General features: G+C 43.3%; 1 long non-coding RNA gene across 1 annotated transcript in view; it reads right to left on the reverse strand.

Annotated features, from left to right (window-relative positions):
- LOC138760954 (uncharacterized) overlaps positions 1-21018 on the reverse strand; it is a 129823-nt gene that overhangs the window by 54501 nt on the left and 54304 nt on the right. The gene's annotated exons all lie outside the window — the stretch shown is intronic.

The following is a 21018-nucleotide window of genomic DNA, read 5'->3' on the forward strand; positions in this document are numbered from 1 at the left end:
TTGCCAGACATCCAAGGTGCACAGGCACACCAGGGTGCCTGTACAGGTGTTTGAGTACGTCCAAGAACAATTCAGCTACATTCACGTGGACATCGTCAGGCACTTACCCATTTTCTGGGGCAACCATTATTTGTTTACGGTGGTGGACCGCACCACTCGCTGACCCGAGGCGATCCTGATGCCAGATGCCTCCACCGACTCCTGCTCCCGAGCCCTGTGGCATGGTTGGGTCGCCTGGTTCGGCCTCCAGGCTCACCTCACCAGTGATCGGGGTGCCCAGTTCACATCTGCGCTCTGGGCACAGCTCGCCAACAGGTTGGGGATACAGCTTCACTGCACCACGGCCTACCACCCGCAGGCCAATGGACTGGTTGAACGTCTGCACTGCCAACTTAAGTTGGCTCTCATGGCCCGCCTCACCGGTCCCGACTGGACGAACGAACTGCCTTGGGTGCTACTGGGCATCCGGTCCACTCCCAAAGAAGATCTGCAGGCTTCATCAGCTGAGCTGGTCTACGGTGCGCTGCTGCCACTACCTGGTGAGTTCGTCAACGCACCTTACAATCCCCAGCGGTTGCCGCATGAACTACTTCCTCACCTCAGGACACGCTTGGACTCCTTCAAACCCCACCGCCGCCCAGGCATGGCACCCGCCCATCTCATGTTCCTGCCGAGCTGCTTTCCGCAGAGTTCGTTTTCATTCGGCAGGGCCCGACTGTGGCACCTCTGCAGCGACCGTACGAGGGGCCATACTGGACTTGGGTGGCAGGCATGAGCTGTTTACCATGGACAGGCTGAAGCCAGCGCACCTCGATCCCACTGAGCCGGTGGTCGTTGCCCAGCCCAAGAAGCGAGGCTGCCCGGCAAAAAAGGACATTGGCGCCAGTTCTGGTGGGGGCTGTGTTGCAGCTCACCACAAGGCAGGCGAACTGGCCCCACTTGTAAGCCACGCGGTGGGGCAGCCGGCCAAAATGGCACCGTCGGGGGTTTCCCTTCCTTCCAGCTCGGGCCTCAGAAACCTGCGCTTGGGGACCACGTGACGCCTGGGTGACGTCAGCGCCCTCCAGCGCGGTTCTCAGCGAGGTCTGGGCTGGGAGTATAAGTGCAGCCCAGCAGCCTGCAATAAACTAGACTGCTCACTGAGCTCAACCCGTCTGGTTGCGTGTGTTATTGCAGGAGCAGTGTAGCCGCCGCTATAGTACAATATAATTTTTTACATCAACTATATCTTACTCCACAGAAATTAAATGGATTAAATTTTTATTTTTCCAGATCAATATTTTGGATGCAATAAAGAAATATGTATTTTTATACATTCTCTGTGGGAATGTTTAAAATTAAGACCCTTTTGGATAGAACTGGGTTTATTTTTGAAAAGAGTTACAAAAGTTAAGTTACCTCAAGATCCAATTTTTGGAGAGGAGTCACGTGGTGGAGTAGTGGCAAGTAGGGGAACTCCAGCCCTCTCCAGAAAAGTTAAAAAAAGGTAGAGAAAAAACAAAGGCACTAACACAGAAACCATAACAAATTGAAAGTGAAAGTGTGGAGAAAATGGCAGCAAAGAAAGAAAAACCAAAAACAATGGGAAGAAAAGAAGAAGGAAGGACGTTGGAGGAGGAAGGTGAAGGCCTTACCGGTACGAGGAGGCCCGCCATGGAGAGAGAAGCCCGCTCCCTGAGGTCAGTGGAAACCCCGAACTCAGGTCTACAAAAATGGCTCACGGAGCCAAACAAAAGTGCGCAACTGCGCAAGACAAAAACAACACCGACGGGAGGGGGGACCAGCTGAGGAGTAAATCTCCACAGCTGAAACAGACAAGTACAACACGACAGCAAGACTCTCAACAGGAAAACATAGAAAATAACGAGAACAAGAAGGAAGACAATAAAAATAGGAAATCAAAGAAACAACAGATGACCAACACAGAGGAAGAAGATCAACACCAAGACACTTTTAATAAAAATAAGAAGAACAAGAATACCCAACAAAATAAAACAAACAACCCAACAAGAAAACCAGAAGAGACAGAGGTAAAGGACACAGATCCTGGAGTGGACTCAGAAGAGGAGGAAGAACACAGAGAAATGGAAGATGAAGGGAAGGGCAAGTACATGGATTTTTTTTTTAAAGAATATATGGAAACAGTAAAAGAATGGCAGTCACAAGAATTCAGTGAAATAAAAAGAAGAATAAAAAGTACAGAAGAAAAAGTGAATAGATTAGAGATGATCATGACAGATATAGGAAAAAGAGTAGACAAGGTGGAAGAACGAGAAACAGCCATAGAAATGGAAGTAGATGACTTAAAAAAGAAATTAGAAGAATCTGATTAAAAAGTTAAAGAAACACAGGAGCTGTTAGCTCAGAAGATAGATATAATGGAAAATTATAATAGAAGAAACAATATAAAGATAGTGGGCCTTAAGGAAGATGAAGAAGGCAAAAATATGAAAGAATTTATAAAAGAATGGATCCCCAGTGTCCTAGGAAGACCAGAATTACAGGAAGAAATGGAAATAGAAAGGGCACACAGAACATTAGCCCCTAAACCACAACAAAAACCAAGATCCATTCTAGTAAAATTCCTAAGATATACAACAAGAGAAAATACATTGGAGAAGGCAATGAAAAAAATAAGAGAAGACAAAAAACCACTGGAATACAAGGGTCAAAATTTTTTTTTCTATCCAGATATAAGTTTTGAACTCCTGAAGAAGAGGAAGGAGTTCAATGCAGCAAAAACGACCCTATGGAAAAAAGGTTATAAATTTATGTTAAAATACCCAGCGGTACTTAAAATAGTTATCCCAGGGCAGCAAGGCAAACTATTCTCGGATCCGGATAAAGCACGAAAATTTTCAGAACAACTACAAAACAGACAGAGAGATGAAGAGATGTCTTCTTCTTTAGCTTGGCTTCGCGGACGAAGATTTATGGAGGGGGTAAATGTCCACGTCAGCTGCAGGCTCGTTTGTGGCTGACAAGTCCGATGCGGGACAGGCAGACACGGTTGCAGCGGTTGCAGGGGAAAATTGGTTGGTTGGGGTTGGGTATTGGGTTTTTCCTCCCTTGCCTTTTGTAACAAGAACAAAAATGACAACAAACTATATATGTATATATTAAAAAAAAGAGTATAAGTAAGAACTAAGAAGGGAAAGAAAGGGAAGAAAGCAAGTAAGGAGGGAATTAAGAGAGTGACCTTTGTTATATATGAAGATTAAAATCTTTTCTGGAGGGGCTGGTTGGGGAAGAATAACAGTCACTGCGAAATCGGTTGACGCTTGCGAGCGGATTCACTAATCCAAATGGAGAGGGGAGATGTGGTTGCCCGACAAGGGTCAAAGGGCAACTCAGAAAGGGGAGGAACTATTGGGGTTAAAAGAATTTTAGATATGAGAATAGTGGAAATATTTTATGTTTTAGAAATGTTGTCTTATAATGTGTTCAAAAAAAGAAAGCAGAAATGGATAAGAAGGGAAGGTGGTGATGAGGAAATGGAAAGGAAAGATAAACAAAGTATGAAATGACTATGTTGAACGATATGACTTTAAATATTAATGGAATACATAACCAAATCAAAAGGAAGAAACTGTTAAATTTACTGAAAAAAGAAAAAATTGATATAGCATTCATACAAGAAACACATCTAACTGAAGTGGAACACAAGAAAATAAAGAGAGATTGGATAGGACATGTAACAGCAGCATCATATAATTCAAAAGCCAGAAGAGTAGCTATATTAATCAATAAAAATGTACCAATCAAAATAGAAGAGGAAATAATAGATCCAGCAGGGAGATATGTTATGATAAAATGTCAGATATATTCAGAATTTTGGAATTTACTCAATGTATATTTACCTAATGAAGAATATCAAAAATTTATGCAAGATATCTTTTTGAAGATAGCAGATACGCAAGGGAACATACTAATAGGAGGAGATTTTAACCTTAATTTGGACTCAAACATGGATAAAACTGGAAAAAAACTAACAGAAAGAACAAAGTAACCAAATTTATAATTAAATCGATGCAAGAAATGCAACTTTTGGATATATGGAGGAAACAACACCCAAAGGAAAAGGAATATTCATATTATTCGGGTAGACACAAAACATACTCAAGGATAGACCTATTCCTGTTATCAGCCCACATTCAAGGGAGAGTTAGGAAAACAGAATATAAAGCTAGACTATTATCGGACCACACACCCCTGTTATTGGCAATAGAGCTAGAGGACATCCCACCAAGAATGTATAGATGGAGATTAAACTCCATGCTACTTAAAAGACAGGATTTTAGAGAATTCATTGAACGACAAATTAAAATGTACTTTGAAATAAATACGGAATCAGTGAAAGATAAGTTTATACCAAGGGACGCAATGAAAGCGTTCATCAGAGGGCAAATAATAAGTTATATAACTAAGATGAAGAAGGACTACAATCGGGAAACAGAACAGTTGGAAAGGGAAATAACAAATATAGAAAAAGATTTAGCAATAAAGGAAGATACAACTAAAAGAAGAGAATTGGCAGACAAAAAAATAAAATATGAAACACTACAAACATATAAGGTGGAGAAGAACATAATGAAGGCAAAACAAATATTATGAGCTTGGAGAAAAAATGCACAAAATTCTAGCGTGGCAGCTTAAGACAGAACAAACTAAAAGAATGGTATTGGCATTAAGGAAAAAGGACAAACAAATTACATATAATCCAATGGAGATCAATGAAAACTTCAGGGAATTCTACGAGCAACTATATCAAACTGAAAATGAAGGGAAAGAAGACAAAATAGATGAATTTCTTACTAAAATTGAACTACCGAAATTACAAACAGAGGAGCAAAATAAATTAATAAAACCATTTGAAATAGAAGAATTACAGGAGATATTTTAAAAAAAACTACCGAACAATAAAACACCAGGAGAGGATGGATTCCCAATAGAATTCTATAAAATATTTAAAGACTTATTAATTCCTCCCCTCCTGGAAGTAATCAACCAGATTGATAAAACACAAAACATACCAGATTCATGCAAAACAGCAATAATTACAGTAATACCAAAGACAGGGAAAGATCCACTAGCACCAGCATCATATAGACCAATATCTCTACTTAACACAGATTATAAGATAATAGCTAAACTATTAGCAAACAGATTGGCCGACTATGTACCAAAAATAGTAAATCTAGACCAAACTGGATTTATTAAAAAAAGACGAACAACGGACAATATCTGTAAATGTATTAACTTAATTCATGCAGTAGAAGGAAATAAAACTCCAACAGTAGCGGTTGCTTTAGACGCAGAGAAGGCCTTTGACAGAGTAGAATGGAATTATTTATTCAAAGTACTACAAAAATTCAGCCTACCAGAGAAATACATTAATTGGATTAAAGCATTAAATAAGGGGCCATTGGCGAAAGTGACAGTAAGTGGATGTATATCAAAACAATTTAACTTAAGCAGATCAACAAGGCAGGGATGTCAACTATCTCCCTCACTGTTTGCGTTAGCTATAGAACCACTAGCAGAACTGATAAGAACAGAAAATAAAATAAGAGGGATAAAAATAAAAGATAAGGAATATAAAATCAGTCTATTTGCAGATGACGTTATAATATACTTCTTTCTTTTCTTTTTTTCTTTGGCTTGGCTTCGCGGACGAAGATTTATGGAGGGGGTAAAAAGTCCACGTCAGCTGCAGGCTCGTTTGTGGCTGACCAGTCCGATGCGGGACAGGCAGACACGATTGCAGCGGTTGCAAGGGAAAATTGGTTGGTTGGGGTTGGGTGTTGGGTTTTTCCTCCTTTGCCTTTTGTCAGTGAGGTGGGCTCTGCGGTCTTCTTCAAAGGAGGCTGCTGCCCGCCAAACTGTGAGGCGCCAAGATGCACGGTTTGAGGCGTTATCAGCCCACTGGCGGTGGTCAATGTGGCAGGCACCAAGAGATTTCTTTAGGCAGTCCTTGTACCTTTTCTTTGGTGCACCTCTGTCACGGTGGCCAGTGGAGAGCTCGCCATATAATACGATCTTGGGAAGGCGATGGTCCTCCATTCTGGAGACGTGACCCATCCAGCGCAGCTGGATCTTCAGCAGCGTGGACTCGATGCTGTCGACCTCTGCCATCTCGAGTACCTCGACGTTAGGGGTGTGAGCGCTCCAATGGATGTTGAGGATGGAGCGGAGACAACGCTGGTGGAAGCGTTCTAGGAGCCGTAGGTGGTGCCGGTAGAGGACCCATGATTCGGAGCCGAACAGGAGTGTGGGTATGACAACGGCTCTGTATACGCTTATCTTTGTGAGGTTTTTCAGTTGGTTGTTTTTCCAGACTCTTTTGTGTAGTCTTCCAAAGGCGCTATTTGCCTTGGCGAGTCTGTTGTCTATCTCATTGTCGATCCTTGCATCTGATGAAATGGTGCAGCCGAGATAGGTAAACTGGTTGACCGTTTTGAGTTTTGTGTGCCCAATGGAGATGTGGGGGGGCTGGTAGTCATGGTGGGGAGCTGGCTGATGGAGGACCTCAGTTTTCTTCAGGCTGACTTCCAGGCCAAACATTTTGGCAGTTTCCGCAAAGCAGGACGTCAAGCGCTGAAGAGCTGGCTCTGAATGGGCAACTAAAGCGGCATCATCTACAAAGAGTAGTTCACGGACAAGTTTCTCTTGTGTCTTGGTGTGAGCTTGCAGGCGCCTCAGATTGAAGAGACTGCCATCCGTGCGGTACCGGATGTAAACAGCGTCTTCATTGTTGGGGTCTTTCATGGCTTGGTTCAGCATCATGCTGAAGAAGATTGAAAAGAGGGTTGGTGCGAGAACACAGCCTTGCTTCACGCCATTGTTAATGGAGAAGGGTTCAGAGAGCTCATTGCTGTATCTGACCCGACCTTGTTGGTTTTCGTGCAGTTGGATAATCATGTTGAGGAACTTTGGGGGACATCCGATGCGCTCTAGTATTTGCCAAAGCCCTTTCCTGCTCACGGTGTCGAAGGCTTTGGTGAGGTCAACAAAGGTGATGTAGAGTCCTTTGTTTTGTTCTCTACACTTTTCTTGGAGCTGTCTGAGGGCAAAGACCATGTCAGTGGTTCCTCTGTTAGCGCGAAAGCCGCACTGTGATTCTGGGAGAATATTCTCAGCGACACTAGGTATTATTCTATTTAGTAGAATCCTAGCGAAGATTTTGCCTGCAATGGAGAGCAACGTGATTCCCCTGAGTTTGAGCAGTCTGATTTCTCGCCTTTGTTTTTGTACAGGGTGATGATGGTGGCATCACGAAGATCCTGAGGCAGTTTACCTTGGTCCCAACAAAGCTTGAAAAACTCATGCAGTTTGGCATGCAGAGTTTTGCCGCCAGCCTTCCAGACTTCTGGGGGGATTCCATCCATACCTGCTGCTTTGCCACTTTTCAGTTGTTCGATTGCCTTATATGTCTCATCCAGGGTGGGAACCTCATCCAGCTCTAGCCTTAGGGGCTGTTGAGGGAGCTGGAGCAGGGCGGAATCTTGGACTGAGCGGTTGGTACTGAAAAGAGATTGGAAGTGTTCTGACCATCGGTTGAGGATGGAGATCTTGTCGCTGAGGAGGACTTTGCCGTCTGAGCTGCGCAGCGGGCTTTGGACTTGGGGTGAGGGGCCGTACACAGCCTTTAGAGCCTCGTAGAAACCCCTGAAGTCGCCAATGTCCGCGCTGAGCTGTGTTCGTTTGGCGAGGCTAGTCCACCACTCATTTTGGATCTCCCGGAGTTTGCGCTGAAGATGGCTGCATGCGCGACGGAAGGCTTGTTTCTTCTCTGGACAGGACGGCTTTGTAAGGTGAGCCTGGTGGGCAGCTCGCTTCTTTGCCAGCAGCTCCTGGATTTCCTGGCTGTTTTCGTCAAACCAGTCCTTGTTTTTCCTGGAGGAGAAGCCCAGTACCTCTTCAGTGGATTGCAGTATGGTAGTCTTCAACTGATCCCAGAGGGTTTCAGGGGACGGGTCCGTGAGGCGGGTTGCAACGTCGAGCTTTGCTTTGAGGTTTGCCTGGAAGTTTCCTCTCGCTTCGTCTGACTGCAGTTTTCCAACATTGAACCTCTTTCTGGGGGCTTTATTGTTCCTGGGCTTTGGCTTGAAGTGAAGGTTGAGCTTGCAGCGAACCAGCCGGTGGTCAGTGTGGCATTCCGCGCTAGGCATGACCCTGGTGTGGAGCACATCTTGTTTGTCACTTTCTCGCACCAGGATGTAGTCCAGGAGGTGCCAGTGTTTGGATCGGGGATGCATCCAGGTGGTCTTAAGGCTGTCCCTCTGCTGAAAAAGGGTGTTTGTAATGACAAGCCGCTGTTCTGCGCAGAACTCCAACAGGAGGCGCCCATTGTCGTTGCACTTGCCGACGCCATGCTTGCCCAGGATTCCTGGCTAGGTTTCTGAGTCTTTGCCGACACGAGCGTTGAAGTCGCCCAGGATGACAACCTTGTCGGCTGTAGGGGTACGTTGGATGAGGTTGCGCAGGTCGGTGTAGAACTTGTTCTTTTCTGCTGGTTCCGCCTGGAGGGTTGGAGCATAGACACTGATGAGGGTGATGTGACGCTTGTTTTGAAGTGGGAGTCGCATGGACATGATTCGGTCCGAGAGGCCTGTCGGAAGGTTTTCGAGTTTGGAGGCAATGAAGCTCTTGACCATGAAGCCTACACCAGATAGGCGTCGTTCATCCGAAGGCTTGCCAGACCAGTAGAGTGTGTAGCCCGCGCCGCGTTCTTGGAAGCTGCCTACATCTGCCAGGCGGACTTCACTGAGAGCGGCTATGTCGATGTCAAGTCTGAGGAGTTCATGTGCAATGAGGGCAGACCGACGTTCAGGTCGATGGCTGTCAGTCTTATCTAGCATGGTTCTGATGTTCCAGCATGCTAGCTTGAGTTTGTGAGCATCTTTTGAGGGGGAGGACGTGGAGGGGGAGGACGTGGAGGGGGAGGACGTGGAGGGGGAGGACGTTGAGGGGGAGGACGTGGACCTGTCCTCGGGCCTGCGCAAAGGAGCTTTTAGGTGGAGTGCAGTGCGCGCAGTACTGGCCCCACCCTTTACACCCATGGTTCGTGTGCAAGGAGCAAGGGGGAGGCGGCGGCCCCGGCCTCGGTCAAGTGAGGCAGACGGAGGCCCCGGTCCGGACAGGGAGTGGGAGGCGGCGGCCCCAGTCCAGGCACAGGGAGAGCAGCAGCGGCCCCGGCCCCGGTCCGGGCGAAGGGTAGACGGCGGCGGCCCCGATACGGGCAGGAGCAAGGGGGAGGCGGCGGCCCCAGTCCGGGCACAGGGAGAGCAGCGGCGGCCCCGGCCCCGGTCCGGGCGAAGGGTAGACGGCGGCGGCCCCGATACGGGCAGGAGCAAGGGGGAGGCGGCGGCCCCAGTCCGGGCACAGGGAGAGCAGCGGCGGCCCCGGCCCCGGTCCGGGCGAAGGGTAGACGGCGGCGGCCCCGATACGGGCAGGAGCAAGGGGGAGGCGGCGGCCCCAGTCCGGGCACAGGGAGAGCAGCGGCGGCCCTGGCCCCGGTCCGGGCGAAGGGTAGACGGCGGCGGCCCCGATACGGGCAGGAGCAAGGGGGAGGCGGCGGCCCCAGTCCGGGCACAGGGAGAGCAGCGGCGGCCCTGGCCCCGGTCCGGGCGAAGGGTAGACGGCGGCGGCCCCGATCCGGGCAGGAGCAAGGGGGAGACGGCGGCCCCGGCCTCGGTCGAGTGAGGCAGACGGAGGCCCCGGTCCGGACAGGGAGTGGGAGGCGGCGGCCCCAGTCCAGGCACAGGGAGAGCAGCAGCGGCCCCGGCCCCTGTCCGGGCGAAGGGTAGACGGCGGCGGCCCCGATCCGGGCAGGAGCAAAGGGGAGACGGCGGCCCCAGTCCGGGCACAGGGAGAGCAGCAGCGGCCCCGGCCCCGGTCCGGGCGAAGGGTAGACGGCGGCGGCCCCGATACGGGCAGGAGCAAGGGGGAGACGGCGGCCCCGGCCTCGGTCGAGTGAGGCAGACGGAGGCCCCGGTCCGGGCAGTATGGACCGACCTAGGAGGGGAGGCAGGCCCCTCCAGCCCGGGTAAGAAACCTGCATAGGAGAAGGCCACTCCGATATAAAACCTACGACCCAAGGACCTAATATACTTAACAGAACCAGAAATATCAATAAAAGATTTACATAGGAAATTGAAGGAATATGGAGAAGTATCGGGGTACAAGATCAATGCAAATAAAAGTGAAGCAATGCCAATGAATAATGCGGATTTCACAAAGTTCAAGAAAGAATCACCATTTAGATGGCAAACACAAGCAATGCGATACCTAGGTATACAACTAAATAAAAATCTCGGCCATCTATATAAACTAAATTATCATTCATTAATGAAAAATTTACAAGATGACTTAGAGCATTGGAAAGACTTACCACTAACACTGATAGGAAGGATAAACTGTATTAAAATGAACATTTTCCCAAGGATACACTACCTATTTCAGTCATTACCAATTCACCTAACAGAGAAATTCTTCAAGATGTTAAAGAAAATAATAAGGAAATTGTTATGGAAAGGGGGGAAACCGAGGATAACACTAGATAAATTAACAGAATGGTATAAACAAGGAGGCTTACAACTACAAAACGTTAAGAATAATTATAGAGCCGCACAATTAAGATACCTATCAGATTTTTATCAAACAAGGGAAAAACCAGACTGGACCAGATTAGAACTAGATAAAATAGGGGAGAAGATACCTGAACATATAGTATATAAATGGGATGAAAAATTGGTGCAATGTAGGAATTCACCGGTATTGCGTCATCTGCTCAACATTTGGAAGAAGATTCATGTAGAAAGGAATAAAACAAATTACCAACTACCAAAACTAATATTGACGCAAAATCAACTAATCTCTTTCACAATAGATAACCTTTCCTTTAGAGAATGGGAGAGAAAAGGGATCAAAAGAATAGAAAATTGTTTTTCGGGAAATAAATTATTATCCTTTGAACAAATGAAGGATAAATATAATATAACTCACGATACAATGTTTGCATACCACCAACTGAAATCCTACTTGAAGGACAAATTGGGAAACAGTCTGAGGTTACCAGAAGGAAGCAATTTTGAATATGTGATTACAGACACAATGATAATTAAAAAATTTGTAACAAACATGTACATCAAACTGCAAGAAAAGGAGAACGATGAAGCAAATGGTAAACCTAAACAAAAATGGGAACAAGATCTAAACATAAAGATAAAGAATGAAACATGGGAAAAGCTATGCTCCAGAACTATGAGAAATACAATAAACACAAGGTTACGCATGATACAATATAACTGGATACACAGGCTATACATCACACCTCAAAAGTTAAATAAATGGGACCCAACAGTATCAGACAGATGTTTTCTCTGTAAAAAGGAAACAGGAACAACAATTCATGCAATTTGGACATGTGAGAAAGTGAAAAGATTTTGGGAAGATCTAAACCAGATATTAAGTAAAATCACAAAAAGCAATATACCAAAAAACCCAGAGATCTTCCTCCTAAGTAATATAAGAAACAAAGAATTTGGACTCGATTTGGATGGTGCACAAAAAAGATTTGTTATGATAGCCCTAGCTGTAGCAAAAAAATGTATTATGTCAACCTGGAAATTAGAAGACAACTTGAGAATACAACAATGGTACATAGAAATGAATAAATGTATTCCATTAGAAAAAATAACATATAATTTAAGAAATAACATCACAATATTCGAACAAATATGGGAGCCATACATGAAATACAATAGAGAAATCCTACCGTAGACTTCCACCACCTAAAATGACAGAAGGAGAAGATAACGAAAAGAACTGACTCAGTAAAATTTCTTGTTTATTTTTATTAAGTGACAACATTGTTTAACGGGTTTAATGTATCTTATAGATTGAACTTCAAATAAATGGGGAAGGGGTGAGGGAGGGAGGGAACGGAGGGGGAAAAAGGGGGAGAAAATGACACTATATATTCAAGAAAAAAATGTCTGTATGTATCTTGGTCAATATGGTTTAAAGTGTGAAAAATAAAAAAAATTAAAAAAAGATCCAATTTTTGTTTTTACTTGGAAATATTTTTGACACAGAATTGAAATTGAAATTAAATAAATATCAACAAGAATTTGTTAAAATAGCCCTAGTAGTAGCTAGAAAATGTGTGGCAGTAACTTGGAAGTCAGATGCAGATTTGGGAATAGGTAGATGGCCGTACTGAAATAGAAAGTTGTAAACCACTTGAAAAGATTACATATAATTTATGTAATAAATTTGAAATTCTTTCAAAAGATTTGGGAATCATATTGACAAATTTTAGGGATTAAGTTGTAATTGGCCAACCTGATTCTTCTAACTTATAAAATTAAGAAATGTTAGATTTTATTTAATAGTTTTAATGTTTTTATAAATATTATCCAGATGTTTTCTTTCTTCTTTTTCTTTCCTTCTTTTCTATTGGGTTGTTGGAGGGAGGGGGAGGATGGGAGAGGCAAATTTTAAAAAATCACTATGAATTAATTTTTCACTATTTTTGAATAAGAAATTTATGTTTTTTTTTCATGAATATGTGAAATTAAATAAATTTTCAAAAAATGAATGATAAGATTTTGGAACTGGATAAAGGAGGTTTAAACACAATCTGCTTGAAGACTCAGTGAATCAAGCAGCATCAGTGGGAGAAAAAGAATGAGTGACATTTTGAGCTCAATCACTTTATCGAGACTGTTGAAATATAGTGGAGAAGCCAACGTTAAGAAGACAGGGTGAAACAAGTAGAGGGGAAATATGGCAGACAGAGGCAGAGGATTGGCAGATGCCAGACAAAGGAAGAGAGAGGGATAAGTAAAACAAAGCAGTCAGGTGGAGGAAGATGAGTCATACAGGGTGGAGTGGGTGATCAGAAGATGATGGTTGGTAGTAATGGAATCTGCTTAGAGGGAGAGAGTGGAGGAATAAAGTGACTAGATGGAACCTTATCAAAGGCCTTACCAAAGTCCATATACACAATATCCACAGTCTTGTCCTCATCAACTTTCCTTGTAACCTCACAAAATTCAATAAGGTTTGTCAAACATGATCTTCCCCTCATAAATCCATATTGACTTCCTCACCCTGCCTATCCAATTATTTATGCATACCATCTCATTTCCATTAACTTACACACCACTGACGTCAAACTTACAGGCCTATAAATCACTAGGTTAACACCTAGCACCTTTTTTAAACAATGAAACTACATGAGCTACCCTCCAATCCTTTGTCATCATTCCCATTACTAATGACATTTTAAATATCTCCGTCAAAGCCCCTACTATTTCTATATTAACCTCCCTCAAGATCCTTCTATGTTGGCAATTTTAGGATTTTTTTTACCATTTTCCTTTTCCAAATTAACATTAATGAGAAATAGGTTGAGAATTTGAGGTCAATTTAGGAAATTCTTCAGAACTGATGGTTTTGCATGGCTCATCCTATTATAGATAATCATCTTTTACAACCTTCTTTGTTGGATGCAGGTTTCAAGGAATGGCATAGTATAGGTATTCAAAGTTTTAATGATCTCTTTATTCAAGATAATTTTGCCTCTTTTGAGCAATTATCAGCTAAATTTAATCCTTCCAACAGACACTTTTTTAGATATTTACAAATTAGACATTTTGTTCAGTCTAAGATTTTGGATTTTCCACAAATTTCCAATACTAATATTCTTGATCTCTTTTTTAATTTACGGTTTTATTTTCATGGTGGATTAACATCATGTATTTATAATAATTTATTTGGTTTAAATTTAATTCCCATGGCTGGGATCAAGAGTGATTGGCAATGAGATTTGAAGTTAATATTTTCAGATGAAGACTGGTACTCTATTCAGTTTGATTAATGATTCCTCATTTTTGCAAAAAGATTTTATCTAAAATTATTGCTAATAGATGAGAAAATATTTTACCATTAATTATTGATTCTGACCAAACTGGTTTTATTAAATATTGTTATTCATATTGTAACATGTCCCGCATCGGACTTGTCAGTCACCAACGAGCCTGCAGCAGACGTGGACATACCCCTCCATAAATCTTCATCCGCGAAGCCAAGCCAAAGAATACATCGATTATTGAATATTTTATATTTTCCCTCCACCCCGGCAATGGAATGTGTTCTTTCATTAGATGCTGAAAAGCGTTTGATAGAGCAGAATGGGATTATTTGTTTGCCACTCTAGGAAAATTGAACTTTGGTCCACATTTTATTAAATGGATTAAATTATTATATTTATATCCAATGGCTTCAATTCACTCTAATTTACAACAATCAAAACTTTTTAGGCCTTTTAGGGGAATCGACAAGGTTGCCCACTAAGTCCTTCGCTTTTCGATTTGGTACTGGAAACCTTAGCTGTTCTTTGTGTGAGCAGAGATTTTACAGAAATAACTAGAAATGGAGTTGAACATAAAGTATCTTTATATGCAGATGGTCTTTTACTCTTTATCTCAAACCCTGAGGTTTCTGTACCAAATATATTAACTTTTCTTACCCAGGTATTAGCAAAAGTTCAGGTTATAAATTAAATTTGCATAAGAGTGAACTTTTACCACAAAAAGGATCTTTTTCAAAATATTCTAATTTCAGTTTAAAATAGTGAAAGATCAATTTTCCAAGTCTAGAAAAATACTCGAGAGATGTTTTCCATACTTTATCAAAAAAATTTAAAAATAGATTTAACACCAAATCCTTTGGTGGCCCTCTTCGGTACAATGGGATGGAATGATTCTTCTTTGTCCCAGGTTCAGAGTTGTGCTATTTCTTTTGCCTCTCTTTTGGTGAGGCGTGCGATTTTACATAAATGGAAGGATGCTGCTCCACCTCATGTCCTGTTTGGACATGGAAAAGATTCATTATTCAATTAATAATTCAGATATAAGATTCTAGAAGTTATGAGGGTGATTTATGACTCACTATCTTACTTTATAATTTTACTCCAATGTAATTAAATTGTCTGACATATCATTTCCACATACTTTATATTATTTTTTATTTTTACTTTTATTTTTCTTTTAATACCAATCATATTTAGCATCTGACAACACAGTTAAGTCAGGGGTTTGAGTTTTTCTCCTTTACTATTTTCTTCTTTCTTTATTTTGCATTATTAGAGTTTTTTTTCTTAAAAAAGGTACAGTATATACTATTTAGAATATGAATTATGGATATGATTTACAATTTATGTTAGTGATATATGGAATGTCTTATTTAGTTTGTGTAACTGTCGATGTCATCTTATTGAATTGTACCTTTTTTGTTTGACAAATTCTTTATTAAAATCAATTTTAAAAAATATTTTTAATTAAAGATGTACTTAAGCATTTTTAATAAGATGCTTGATGTGGCGATTATCTCAAGGGCTGGATTTAGTACAAACCTCAGTCAGTAGTGACTATGTGAGGACTTTTGCTCATGTCATTTACGACAAATGACAAAGCCGCCAGATGTGTGGATTGCAGGTGATTACTGGTGCACTCTGATCTCAGCCTGAAGTGCGAATATGAGTGTGAACTGTAGAAATAAAGAACAGCTAGCCAGACTACTTGCTGCTATCTGCTCCCGCAGGTGTTGCTGTGGTCACATTTGGACAGTGTGATGATTCTCTCTTTCCTGGCTGGTTGTTCTAAATGGCCTTTAATCTGTTCATTTGTGATTGCATGGTGCCAGCTGCCAAGTGTTAACTTCTTCCAGAGGAAGAAGGGGAGGGGAGGAGATAAAATTATTAATAAACCGTAACTGATAAAATGTGGCACACCTAGTAGAGCTGTTGCCTCACCCCTCATGAAACATGGGCTTGATGCTGAATTCTGGACCTCTCTGTGGAGTTTGCATATTCTCTCTGTGATAAATGTGGGTCACGCAAGTGCTTACATTTTTTTTAGACCTCATGGTGTGAGCGAAGAGGTTAATTGGCTGCCGTAAATGATCCCTGGCTTGTGGTTGAGTAATAGAATCTATGAGGTAACGGGCAGCCCCCTGCGAGCAAAAATTGCTGTTTATTTTGTAAGAACACCATAGATTGGGTGTATACCAACATACTGGGACTTTTTTCTTTGAAGTGTAGAAGGATAAGAGGAGACTTGATAGAGGTCTACAAGATTATGAGAGGCATAGATAGGGTGGACAGCCAGCACCTGTTTCCCAGGGCAGGAATAGCAAATACCAGAGGACATATGTGCAAAGCGAAGGGAGGCAATTTAGGGGAGCTTTTTACTTAGAGAGTTGTGGGTGCCTGGAATGTCTTGAAGGGATGGAGGTGGAGGCTGAAACATTAGGCGCATTTAAGGGCCTCCAACCTCATTGTTTCCCAAACCTGCACTGCCCGGTTCTACCTCCTACCCAAGATCAACAAATCCAATTGTCATCCTGGCAGAACCATTGTTTCCCCATGCTCCTGCCCTACCTAACTGGTATCATCTTACCTTGACTCCATTCCCACCCTTCCCCACTCATCCAATCCCTCCCTACCTCACTTCAACTTCCAATTTGCTGAACTCAACTGCCTCATTTTCATATGGACATCCAATCTCTCAACACCTCTATCCCCCTTACTGAAGGTCTCAAAGCCCTTCATTTCTTTCTCTACAACAGAATCAAATAGTTCTCCCTCCACCACCACCTTCTCTGCCTGGTGGAATTTATTCTCACCCGTAATAACTTCTGCTTTGACTCAGCCTACTTTCTCGAAGTCGAAGGGGTAGCCATGGGTACTGGTTATGCCGATCTTTTTGATGGCTCTGTGAAGCAATCCATGCTACAAACTGTTGTGAGTGAGGAAACAGGTTTGGTAGGTCTCAAAGTCAAGGACTGTGAACACAGCTTTTTGTACTGAAGGATTTTATTTACAGAAGGCAAGTGTTGTAAATGGTAACAGATGCAGCACACACACATGCATACGCACGCATGCAATTTACAGCAGCTGTGGATAAAAGTTAGCGGCAGTGAAACAATGCATATAGTTTATTAGTGATCATGGAGAAAAAAGTCGAGTCAGTACTAAGCAACGTGTATAGTTTATTAGTGATTGTGAGAAAAAAAAAATCGGTAAGCGATTAAATACATACAGGCAACTCATAATGAATGTGGGAACAAACTGTATACATACACAAACAACCAAGGGAAAAGACAATACAATACCTACCACCCCTTGACTCTGTGCAGACACAGTTCTATGCTATTTAGAGACAATAATCAAAGCTCCCAACCCTATTTAGTGCACAGCTCACCAAGATTTTCTCCAGTGCTGTTTCATGTTCTGGAGTGAAGTAGGGTGGTCCCTCGAAAATGGCAACAGAGAGCTGGAGGATGCAGCCCAGGTTGTTCGCAGAGACCAATGGCTCGGTACCAGGAGGGTTAATCCAATTATAACAGCCAATGGCCCAAGGCCAAGTACAGACAGGCTGGGGAGTCCAGTCCCGGTAATTTACTTCCAGCCAACAGCAAGGTGTGCACTAAAGGGTGGGGTGGAACTAAACCTTGATTGGCAGCTGGCGTGTCCTCCGACTAGGTAGGGGGAAGTGCTGTCATGTGACAGCCATGACCCTTCCCAATACAAAAGCCTACACAGTCAATACCCCTCAATTCTTCCAAATGCTACATTGACAACTACCTTGGTGCTGCCACATACACCCAATATGAGCTTGTCAACTTTATCCACTTTGCTGCTAACTTTCACCCCAATCTCAAATTCAGTTAGTCCATCTCTGGGAGCACTCTCCCCTTTCTCAATCTCTCTGTCTCCATCTCAGGAGACAAACTTTCTACAGACATTTTCCACAAAACAATCATCTCCCACAGTTACCTTGACTACACCTCTTCACTGTAAGGATTTTATTCCTTTCTCTCAGTTCTTCAGTCGCTCCCAGAATGAAATCTTCCATTCCAGATCGTCTGAGATCTCCTCCTTATTCTAAAATGTAGGTTGCCTTATGCCTTCTACCTCCATTAACTCAGCCCTAAACCACATTTCCTCCATTACCTGCACATTGATCCTGGCCCCCCCACCCACTCCCACCCCAAAAAGCAACAAGAATGGGAATCCCCTTATTCTCACCTCTCTTCCCAACAGTCTCTGCATATTTTGCCACCTACAACATGATCCCACCACCAGGCACATCTTCCCCTCTCCACCTTCCACAAGGAGCACTCCCTCCACGAGTTCATTCATCCCTTCCCATTAATTGTCTCCTTGGTACATACTCCTGTGACTGCAGGAAAAGCTACACACATCCACACCATAACAGTATATAGATATGATTTTGGGAGATAAATTGGGGCAGGTTTGTTAGTGTAGGTCACATACAAACACTTTAAAACAGATCTTACTTAAAATACTGGAGCTCTGCTAATGCTAGACATTGTCGGCCCCAGAGCCTTTGCAAAAGCTTTGGAGAGTGCCCAAGAGTCTTAACTAATGGGTTGTTGTTTACAAAAGAGCAATAGATGAAAGAACTGTCTGGAGTGGAACTTGCTGTTCTAGGACGGTCATGTGGTTTTGCAAGCAGAGAGAGTCAAACAGGCTTTATCTCAGAGAGAGAGAGAGAGAAAGACACAGAGATCAGTTCTACAGTTTTACAATCACCAGCAGCAACTGGGACTGGAACAGGACAAGCTGGCAAGCTTGTGGAAACCCCCCATTTGGAAGGCAGGTTGTGAGTGCTTAGTTCAGCTTGGTCAAAGCCCTTGTGGTTCATGCAAGAGGAAAGGAATGGCTGTCTAATATTTCACTTGAAGTAAGAGAAATAAGATGGAACTCTGTGGTGACCTGAAAGAAAGAGGTTATCATCTGGAGAACTCTGAGGGAACAAGTTTAGTCAGGAAGATACTGAAGTGGCTGATTAAAAAAGATATCAGTTGTGGGTGTCCAACAAGCAATAAATCTCTCTCTGAAAACCGACAAGAACCTTCCTGAGCGGTAACCATTTACCTTTCAAGCACCAAAGCCTGGTGAACTTAAATTCTATCCACAGTATAAGAAATTACCTGCAACCAGTGAACTTGGAGGAATGAGAAATGAGATTCGACTGTGAATCAAAGAACTTTTCAGAACTTACACACACATTACATACACGTGCGCTTAGAATTAGAAGGGGGTTAAGTTAGGCTAGTTAAGTCAATATTGATAAGTAATTCTGTTTTCATGTTTAAAGATAATTAAAAGCAACTTTTGTTTGTAACCATTTGTCTTGGTGAATATCTATTGCTGCTGGGTTTTGGGGTCCTTTGGACTTGTAACAACATCTCCTCCTTCACCACCATTCAAGGTCCCAAACAATCAAGTAAAGCAAGACTTTACTTGTGAATCTGCAGGGTTCACTACTGCGTCTGCTGTTCCCATTTTGGCTTTTTCTACATCAGCAGACTGGGAGATAATTTTGTTGAGCACCTTTGCTCTGTCCACTGTAAAATCTGGGACTTCCCAGTGGCCAACCATTTCAATTCCACTTATCCACACCAACATGGCTAACCATGGCCTCATGCACCGCTAAACAGAAGCTACTTGCAAATTGGAGGAACTACACCAAATATTCCATCTGGGCACACTCCAATCAGATGGCATTAACATCAACTCCTAGTTTCTGTTACAACCCTCCCCGTCTCTTTCCTATCCCTCTGTCTCCTTTACTCCAGCTCCCCACCCCCTTCCCTCTCTATTCAGAGAGCTAACCCCTCCTCATCACTTCTTAGCTTTTTTCACTCTTCTGTTCTCCCACCCTTATCCATCTGTGACCTCTTGCCTGTGGTTCTCCCCCTGCCCCTCCTCCTAGCATTTTATTCAGGCACCCACCTGTTCAGGCCTGAAATGGTGGTTACATATCTTTTCTACATAAAGAATGTTGCACAATCAGCTGAGTTTCTCCAGCACTTTTGTGTATTGAAATGCATAGTATTGTATTTCATGAGTTCATCAGAAATAGGAGCACGAGCCAGCCATCTGGCCTGTCAAGCCTGCTCTGCCATTCAACAAGATCACACTGATCTGGTTATGGTACCAGCTCCACTTACCCACCTGTTCCTCATAACCCTTCATTCCCCTCTTATTTAAAAATCTATGTCTTCAATACTGTAAATGGAGCAGTCTCCTTACAGATGCACAGATTCACTCCTTCCGGAGACAAGCAGTTCCTTTTTATCTGTGTCCTATATCGACACCCACAAACCTTGTGGCTTTGTCTCCTAGTTCTAGTCTCACCCACCAATGAAAACAACTTCCTTTCTTCTGTCTTACCAGGCTCCTCATTTCTGGAATCCACTTGGTCAACCTCCTCCAAAGCTGTGTATCCTTCCTCAATAAGGAGACCAGAACTGGTGTAGTCTCTCCCGTACCCTGGACAGGCTGGAAGAGTAAGTGTTGAGGGATGTGTGATGAAACCACTTGTGCATGTACATACCTTGACCCTGCTCTCACTGACTGGCTCGTGACTCCTCCCCTTTATTCCCCATAGAGGCGGTCAAGCCACTACCCTGTCCCCAGTTCAAGCCCGAGCCAGCAACTCAAGGGTTGCTCAAAAAAGCCTTCAGTTCCAGTATCTTCAGTCTTTTGGTTGATTGATCATGCATCAGGCTGCACTGAGGATTGGCGCAAGGGTGCTTTGGGGGAAAGACCACAGCCTAGAGTCCTTCAGTCCACCAAGCTGAGACTGAGGGGCAGCCTCTCAAACAATAAAGGGGGGGGGGGGGCGGTTCATGAAAAGATGCCAAGCTGCAAATGGAGAGAGTGAGTAATTTGGGGAAATGTATGGATATAGCACTAAGAGTGTGAAGGACTTTGAACAGTTTTGCAAATAAATGATTGTGAATAAAGTCTATATGCAACCCCTCCATTGTATTTCTACACTTGGAAGCTATCCCTTTGCAATTCAGGCACAAAGATTCCCAGGTCTGTCTGCCCTGTGATTTTTCACCCATTTTTTTTAATGAAGAAAAGCCCTGTCCGGTGTGTGGGGAAGACATGCCGTGGGCTGGAGCGTG

The sequence above is a fragment of the Narcine bancroftii genome, chromosome 4 (assembly GCF_036971445.1).
Source record: "Narcine bancroftii isolate sNarBan1 chromosome 4, sNarBan1.hap1, whole genome shotgun sequence".
NCBI classification, from domain to species: Eukaryota; Metazoa; Chordata; class Chondrichthyes; order Torpediniformes; family Narcinidae; genus Narcine; species Narcine bancroftii.